The sequence below is a fragment of the Poecilia mexicana genome, unplaced genomic scaffold (assembly GCF_051168715.1).
Source record: "Poecilia mexicana isolate PSO_F unplaced genomic scaffold, ASM5116871v1 scaffold_19, whole genome shotgun sequence".
NCBI lineage: Eukaryota > Metazoa > Chordata > Actinopteri > Cyprinodontiformes > Poeciliidae > Poecilia > Poecilia mexicana.
In genome coordinates, this window is record NW_028263388.1 from 21,464,337 (window position 1) to 21,474,093 (window position 9,757).

A 9,757-nucleotide genomic window follows, 5' to 3' on the forward strand; every position below is an offset into this window, starting at 1 on the left:
TCAGGGGCCATTTCCTGACTTAAGTAAAAGCCAGACATTTACGGCATTGATTTGTGTATTTATGACATTGTGCGGAATAGAAAGATCAAGACCTTCCTGTAGTCTCATAACTGCATTTTTTATAACAGAAATATCATCTAGCTTTGTCCCAGCAGACGACCACCTGCGCTGTTAATCCACAAGATGATTCCTCATCTATAATAATGCAGATTATCGGATGGACTCCTGTAAATGCACTGAGCCATTAGAGCAATAGGCCAATATCTGTCAGCAGAGCTGGACCTAATTAATTGCTTTAAACACTTCATTAAGTGTTGGATGTATGTGCCGTATTGAGCGCGGCATTTGTTATAATTGATAACCGATGACAATGAAATCTGTAACCTAAGCTTTGTGAAATACTTGGGGGGGGGGGACTAAATTAAATGATAACTGCCATTTCAAATAATCACATTTTCAGGATTAGAAACTTTAGAATAAAATTGTCAGGAGAAACTAGATTAATCGCCATTAATTAAAACCCTGTTGGAGGTGAAGAAGCCACTAGATTTTAGGTTTCTGGGGGGAAAAAAGCTAATATCTTATTTTCTTCTTATAATGCGTCATTCCTAAACAAATGAAAAATCTATACTGAATCAGCAACAGGAAGAAACTCAACCTCTGGGGTCCTTTGCTCATCCATGGGAGGTTTCTTCATTACCTTGCAAAAGTTCTCCTTCAGCATTTTCCGTTCCATCTCCCTCCATTTATGGGGATCATTTATTTGATGTGTCCCCCAAGAACGCCGGAGCCGTTTCCGCTCGGGCTCATTTCCAGGGTTGAGATTTATTTGGGAATAATCAATATCATTGTTATGTGTATATCACAGGATCAACACTAACCAATTACTGTGCCCAGGACCGGTTTCTGCACCTCCGACAGGAAGCTATAAATCAAATCACTCGTGGCTCATGTCCCGTTAATGGACCGGCCAGTCAGACTGCTGTTCATCTAAATTGCTAATAATCGTGGAGTGTATCAGGAAGGTGTGCCTTACTGATGAATTATGTGCTTGATGCCTCTTCATAGCCTCGTATAACATTATCTAAATAACATTTATTAAAAAACCTGAAATTTTAAAAGTACTCAAAGTGTTTTCTTTCCTATTTTTTAAATAGTAGCAGATGGTAGTCACCAGTTATTGCAGAGAAAATGCAAACATGAAGAAGAAGGATCTTTGTATTGATGAGACTGTGATTTAACAAACAAAATGCTTTATGTTGTGTAAAACTAAGGCTGGTGGTAAACAAAGAGTATTACTAGAAGAAAACCTGTTTGAGGCTGTGAAAGACCTACAACGGGGGAAAAAGTTTACCTTTCAGAAGAACAGTCCTAAGCATACAGTCAGCAATATGATGGAATGATATTTCTGACTGGAATCATTCAATTTATGATGGAATCATGTTTTTATGTTTGAAAGGCCTAGTCAAAGCCTGGAGCTTCAGTATATCCCCTGGAGAATCTCAGGCAAGACTGAAAGATTTCTGATCACAGATGCTCTCAAGCCAACTGGACTGAGTTTCAACTATTTTGCAAAGAAGAATGGACAACATCTTCTTTGATGTGCAAAACTGGTAAAGCCGTCCCCCCCAAAAAACGTTTTTTTCAGCTGTAAAAATGACACATAGGTTCTTAAAGTTCCTACGTAGTTTGAGAAACTAAATCCAAACACAACACATACAGATGCACGTTGTGCAACATTTTGTTGATCTACTGCAAAACATAAAAGACCAACTATTACAACACACCAGAGCTTGTGGAAAGTGAAAGCATTTGAAGTAAATACGTTTTCAGATCATAGTGCCTATTTGCATGTTACGAAAATATTCTGCACAGCAGTTGTGACAAATAAAATGTCAGAGTTCCTGACATTAATTTGTGTGAATAAAAACACAAATTAATTAATTCATTAATGCTACTTCGCCATTCTTGCCTTAGTTTTATGTTCACAGCTGTTTAATAAACAGTTTCTGACAGTTGGTTCCTTGTAGTAGAATTATACAATCTGTTTATTTAGTTGACACATTTGTGCTAGGTTTCTTTATTGACTGAATAACAGATGCTGTGTGCAGCAGCAGTTACAAATTACGCTGAACAAATAAGTGATTATTTCTGAAGGAAAGAGTCTCGGCATGTTAGGAGGCGGAAAAACATGTTTATTCAAGCCTCTGTGGAAAAAGAGGAAACACTGCCATCTAGTGGAAAGAATTATGACTTGCAATCTCTTTTTTTCCCAGTATTATTATGTTCAGGCATTTGGCAGATGCTTTTTATCCAAAGCGATTTATAACAATGCAGTTAATAGGACAGCTAAGAGCAACTTTTGCTTGAATTTTAATTCTCCCTCTTTTGGTCAATACATATAATACATATATATAACTATATAGATATAGTTGTAATAAATAATATAATTTTTATCATCATTTTAAATTTATATTTGTCAGTAGCAGTCAGTAGCAAGAAAGTAGCAAAAGTCAGGACTTTTGGCTGACATCAAAAACACTACAAAAAAGAAAAAATAGTTGTGAAAAAATTAGTACTTGTAAAATACACGTTGCGCTTTTATATTTACCAAAAAAGGGTATAGATGATAATATAAATAGATATACAAAACACATTTATTTATTTTCCCAGCAGATTTAGGTTTAAAGTTGTCTTTTAATTTGACCTAAAAATTTATTCTGACTAGAAGTAAAACTAACCTTCTTATGCAGAGTTCTTCAGAATTTGTAAAGGGAGCAAAAGATTAAGAAACCGGCAAGAAAACCATCCAGCACTAAAACGTGAGAATATCGTCATATAAACAAACACTTTGCAGACACCGAACTGCGGTATTCCTAGAGATTTGTTTCGGTCAGTTTAATTGGTGTGCTGGTTGCACTGGTGCATGACAGGATGCAATCTGCTGGTTTTCTTTGAGAGACAGGTTTGTTTTTTTTACTAACTGGCATTGACCTGCGTTATATGACTCAGACTTGAATCTGAAGATGACTGTTTTGGGTTGAATGGTATTTGAACTGCAGACTTGTTTGCCTGTTGTGCTTCATAAATAAGCCAAAAATAAATTTGGTTAGATTAAATTCAATAACATCAATGTTTTCTTTTGATCTATATGTTACATATAGGTGCAGATAAAACCATCTATTTTTAATGTAAAAGCTTAACCATGTGTTATGAATGAATTCATGAAAAAGATCAAACAAACCTCATCCCACAGGGTTGATATTTTTTTAGGACAAACCAGTCTTTGTTGGCCAAGCTTTTTTCTTTTTTTTTTTTTTCTAAATCAGCAGTTCATAATAGAAACTCCCAAATTCCTCTACATTCTCCTCTCAGAGAACAGACGATCTGATTAGATTTTGGAAGTGCCTTGCTGGATTCATTTGCATAACGGAGATGCACATGAGGGAAAAGGCAGGTCATTAGCAGGCTCAGATGCCTCATGTTTAACTAGCAGCTTTCCTGAGGCAGAAACTGGGTCACTTTGGTTGCATTTCACAACAGGGAAAGGTTACTTTGATTATGCTAAAATAACAAGAACAACAGACAGAAAGGGGTTGATGAAAACATCTTTCTTAGACAGAACAAGTTTAATTGATGTATCCTAGTGCTACAAAACTCACAGCATTTGTGACCCAGAATTTTTATTTTTTTTTCTATTTTCCTGTCAAGGTGGTAACACAGTTGTCTTCCTTATCAGCGCTTTAAAGCTAAAAATAGACAAGACTTATAGAGAAAACTCCAGCTTATGTTACTGGAAAATATGGCAGGATGTCAAGTTAATATGTTTGTGCTCGGTTTATTCTAAACGTCGATGTAATTTGTGGCAGAAGTTAGTACACTTCCATCTACTCAGCTGCAGATGTAAATATCTGAAAGAATTGAAAATGTGCTTTACTTGTATTCTGTCATTCAGAGCTACAGGGTTTCCTTGCAAAATAAGGGGGCTTTGGTGGAAGCCAGCAAAAGAAAAACTTTAAGATTACATGGAAATTTTTCATACACAAGACATCCAGAATTTATTGTGTTGCGTCATCTTTTGTAAATGCAGAAAAATAAGTAACTTTGTATAAAAAGCACCAGCCACATTTATAGGTATTTCTAGTGGAATGTGTAAAAAGTATTTAAATAAATGTTAGTTGTTTTTTTTTTTTTTTTGCATCGATAACCTTAAAGTGGAATATGTAATTTAACTCAGACTTTTTTTTTGTACTTATTTAAACTGATCAAGTTTTGTAAGAACATATAATTAGTAATACAACAATGTAAAAGTAAAATGTGACATAATGTGAGCATTTCTCTTAGTCATTCTTCTAAATAGGAGTTTTGGCTTAACAAGAGTTTATATCAACCTTGAAATAGTTGAAACACTACCAACATCACAGGAAGTGATGGCAGAAAAAGAGTTTACTGTCCTTCCATCAGACACAAAAAATGTGGAGATTCCTAAGCACCTCTGGGACTTTAACTAGACCAGATGAAATTGAGATTGACATATTAAACTAAAACAGTAACAACAAAAAACAGTTAAAGAAATTTGGTTTTAAAGAAAGATGAATACACACACAAAAAAGAAAAAAAAATCAACCCATGCCAACTGTTAAGTAAAGTGGTGGCGCTGTAGTGCTGTGGGCTTGGTTCATTAAAAAAAAGCTTAATCAACACAGATAAGACACAGAGACAAAATCAATGTTCCTTCATTGGCATCTCATAAAAGAGAAATTGTGTATAAAGGAATAGAAAGGATTTTTTCCAAACAGTACAGTTTTTAACATAAGCTCTGAATGCAATTTGTCAAATAAAAGGTTGATTGTTTTTCAAAAATGTTCACTGTGAGCTTACGCTTGCAGGAAAAATAAATAAATAAATAAATAAAAAAAAACAACAATAAAATAAAATGAAGATGGATATGTTAAGTCCCTTTTACATACCAGGAACCAACTCATTCACTGGTAATTTATGGCGTTGTTTTTGATAAATCTCAAACTGCCACAGAGTCGCCTGTGATTTACTGAAATCTTCTTTATGATCCGTGAACATATGGGAACGCAAAGGCACTCTCTTATAAAGATCCACGCCTCCAGCTGGCTTTGAGGAAAGCCAAAATAATGAGTAAGCTGATTTATGGCATGGTTCTGCTCATTTGATCGTTCCTGTTGTGTCAGCTTCCACCTAGGCATCAAAACAAGCGAAGAACAGCATGTGCAGACTGCAGATAAAAGGAAACAGTACCTGGAGTCGGCTGTGGGTTATAAAACCAGCAGGGGGCAGTGTTGGTGCACGCATCATCAGGGAAGCAATGCAAAGAAGTGAAGATGGCTCCTTATTTCATAACACCTCTGTGGAGATTATCTTAAAAATAGTGCTGAGTGTTGCACTGCCATTGTGTGATGGCTGCAAATGCTCAGTGAGATATTAGTCCACATGCTATGATTTCTGCAGGCTTCATCTTGGACGTTCCCCCCTACACACACACACACACACACACACACACACCTCCACTTCCACCACCATCACCATCCTTTCTGATTTTTCCTGTATCCAAGTTACACTAAAAAAAAAAAGGCGACAGCTGAGGTGACTGAGCCAGTCATGTGGAACAGTTCATTCTCTTTTTCCTCTCCAAAAGCTCAGTATTTATAGGTTCCCTTTTAACTCCTCACATATACGCACAGACTGTGAGTGGGCAGAGTCACAGTCCTAAAGGAACACGACTAGCTTGCATTATGAACACAAAACCACGGCTCAGCTTTGCATTTCACATTTTTATCACATTCTATATGTTAATTTCAGATGGTCCGGTTCCAGGTCTCTCTCTCTCTCTCTCTCTCTGCGATTGTTCTTCTTGCACTCCTCTCGCTCTCTGCAGTGTTGAATGAGAAATTGGGTGTGTGTGTGTGTGTGTGTGTGTGTGTGTAAAAGTGTTGGGCGGGGCCCCTCCACTTAGCTCAGTTTCTGATTTGGGTAGTGCTTTGGCATCCAGCAGGTTTTAATAGAGTCAGACACATTGAGGCTTGTTGTGTTATTGCACAGTAGTTTGACGAGCTGCTGTTGCTCCCGTTTGGTAACTATCCAAAGTGTCTACATTATACTGTATGCTGTTTTCAGAGGCTGCAACATTTAAATAATAGTCTGTGTGTGTCTATAAGAAAACAAGGCATCTTGAAACACAGGAGAATAAGCAGATTTTATCAGGTCTGACTGAAGACGAAGGTCAATATATGCGCCATGTACTGTGGGAGCTTTTAAACGTTAAACCTCTTGCCAACCCTGCATAACATACCGCTGGCATAAATCAGACAAAGGTCAAAATTTAATTAGGTACCAACAACAAGTACTTATTAAATTCATGTTCATGAAAGCAAACAAAACAATCATGATCCGCTTTGCTGATAATAAGAAGTACCGTTTTGTTTTGCTCCAAGCTACAAATCATTTCAGAAAGCAAAACATTCTCATTCACAATGCTAAGTTATCAACTGGTTTTCATTAGACAGAACCAATGACCATATTTACAGTGCAGTATGACGTAAACTCATGGAAACATTGATTTCAGATGAATTTGAGGGCTTTAAAGTGAAATAGAAAGCCAGAGGCGGATATCTGAACTGATGCCTTCTTACGGAAAGAATCAGAGAGGACGCTCTCTGCTGAGGCGGCTGGATCTTTTGGAGTGCAGGGGGCGCTGTTGCTGAACTGGAGTGCTCCGTTACTGACAGACTAATGCATCCCTGGTGCACAAAGGAGCGTCATCACAGATCATTCCTCCCATCAAACCATTACTACGCCCAACAGTCTTTACAACTCTGCTGTTTTTTTTTGTTTTTTTTGCAGTTTTGTCATTTCAAATGGCAGCAAGATTTTTCTTTGTTCCACAGAGAAATCTGTGGCACAGAAGAGATTCAGGGCCACTGAAACCTCCCTTCCCAAAATTCTGACTTTAATCTCAGAATTTTGATTGAAAACTTTTAAGATCAAGAGTCAAAATTCTGAGAAAAAAAGTCAGATTTCTTTTCTTCCCTGATCCTCTCTTCTGCAACTGTGTGATCATTAATTGTTTATTGGTAGGAAACTGTTTTCTTCCAGTGCTTTCAACTTTTAGGACAGTTAATATTTTATTTCGCCCCTCTGGGTCCCCCAAAGGTTAAACGCATCACGAAAGTTTGTGTTCCTTCAACGAGGCACAAAAATGGGATTGCATCATGTTTGTGCTGCAGTCTGCAGCAACAGTTCATACGCAACAAATTTCTGGCCAACTGAGACAGTTCCCGTTCATTCTGCTTCATCAGTGCTCAACACCTTGCTCCTTCAATTAGCTTTATCAGTTGTGCAGTTTATCTCTGCCACCTCCCTGAGCCCCGGGTTAGCCATTTTTCCTTCACAAATATCCTCCATCACTGAGAACAGAAAAACCGCCTGAATATATTAGGACTACCTCAGTAACTTTTTACGTTTTATTTGATATAAACGAAAAAATAAAACCATCTTAAGCTATTGGATTAGTCCTACTTTTTAAAGCTGATTTGTCATTAAAAACAAATTCACTTAAAGGTGACCAGAAAAATTGAGCAAAAAGTGATTTTAATGTGTTTAGCTCCTTGCAACAAATATATCATCGATATTCTTGAAGGCATGGACTTTAATATTAAGCATTATACGGATTAACTTTGCAGAACGGTGCCTTGCCATACACCCTCTTGGTTTCGGATTAGACTGGAAACATTTGCTGTGCATGTTATTGAGTTGATTTGCTGGTGGCAAGATGCATTATCATAAAACAGGCTTTCAATTGATTAGAAGAGAAAAGAGTCTGAAAGTCGACCTGAGCAGAAGATAATGACCGTCTGCCCTGATTCCTCACTTGTGATGCAGTGCTGTATCATCAGCGTTGAAATGTCCTCCTTCTCTTAAGCAATTTATCCATATATGTTTCTTTGCGATGGCATCAAACATGCATTTTCCTATCGGCTCGTCACTCAGTACCACTTACGCTTTCACTGCCTCTCCCCTCTGACTTACTGTGTTGTAGACATACTTCTCTCTGCAAAAGGAGCTGGAAAAAGACTGAAAATGTAGCTTCTTCTTCTTTGCAAAATAGGTCAAGTTTGGCAAGAGAGCATTTCAAGACTTGCAGCAGTTTTGCTGTTGGATTCAGGTCTGGGCCTAGCTACCACATTAATATACTTAGATCTGCATCATTCCACTGCAGCTCTGTTTGTTTAGTGATAATTTCCTGCTGCAAGGGGAGCCTCTATCCCCGTCTCTCTTCTTTTACAGCCTTTTGCAACTTTTCTTTCTGCTGTCCCAACTGAAGAATAAGTGTAGTCACAACATGATGCTGTCACCAGTAAGTGCTAAGTGTGTCTGCAGTAAATTGCACTATTAGTTATTTGTTGTATTCCTTATGGCTTATGCCATAAAGAAACTGCAAACACAGTTTCTCAGACCTCATTTCAACAGTGACTTCCTGCCACTTTGTTCTTGCTGCCCGTCCATAAAGAGATTCTACCACCTCAGCATTGGATTTGCGGTTATGTTACTGGAAAAAAATACGCACAAAAACCATTTTATTTTATACGGTGGAATATGGAGGAATACAATTTAACAGGAGAAAGACTTGCTTGTTTTGAAAATAAAGTGGAATGTGCAGACAAGAGGCTTGAATATCCAACAAAGTTCTTCAAATCAGAGACTGTGGCATTTCATGCACTTTCTGCTTGATGCTATGTGCATAAAGTTAAAAGAGCAAAACAAGTTTTATAAAGAGATATTTTTATTTGATAAAATTGTATATGATAGGAAGAATAGCATTAGGCTCAATGGGTATGTTGCTTTACAGTGTATTCAGATTGTGCACAATTTAAAAAAAAAACTAACTAGAACTATTAAAGTGGCTAATTACTTTTGAGAATAAATAATCAGTAAAGTAACTGGATTATTTTCACGAGGAGGTAATTAGTAATTAGTAACTAATTGCTATTTCCAAGTAACTTGGCCACCGCTGGTCTGACTTCTGCTGTTCAATTTTCTTTAGAGATTTCAAAGTATTTTCAGATAAAAAAAAATAAAAATCTAATAATTTTCATTTCACAAGTATAAACTATTTTATGTTGGTTTTGTAAAATAAAATCATACGACCATTATTTGAAGCTTGTGGCTTTGAAGAGACAAGAAGTGTGATATGTTCTTCTTGGACAACGTTACTGTTTTTTGCTCACTCTGAATTTTGGACTGAGCTGACTGGAAACAACCCACATCTTCCCCCCCCCCTCTTTATGTTGATTTACCTACTTGAAGGAGTTTCATAACCCTGTCCATTGTTTCGGCTGACAGCGCTCTCGTTGGGGCCGTGTTTCCCATCAATCAGCCAGGTGTAACAGCTTGTTGAGGCCTGTAAGCTCTCTTTTTAGGCCACAGACCAATTTGCATAATTAGACTTTTGGAGACATTTGTTTTTGAAACACAAATTACAGACTGATTCCAAAATGCTTTCTTCCACTTGATAGAAATCGTGTGCCAGTAATTACAACATGGTCATTTATTTTTTTAAGGGTTGTTTTCTCAAAGTCAAAATGTTCAGCTGTTAAAATAAAATTGCTTTATATTAAATCTGTGATTATTATTTTTCATATTTGTTATCATTGCTGTTCTATTTTTGTTTCTTTTTTGCCACGCAGCAGCTGATTTGCCGAGCTGAACTGCTGAACTCCATCAACAA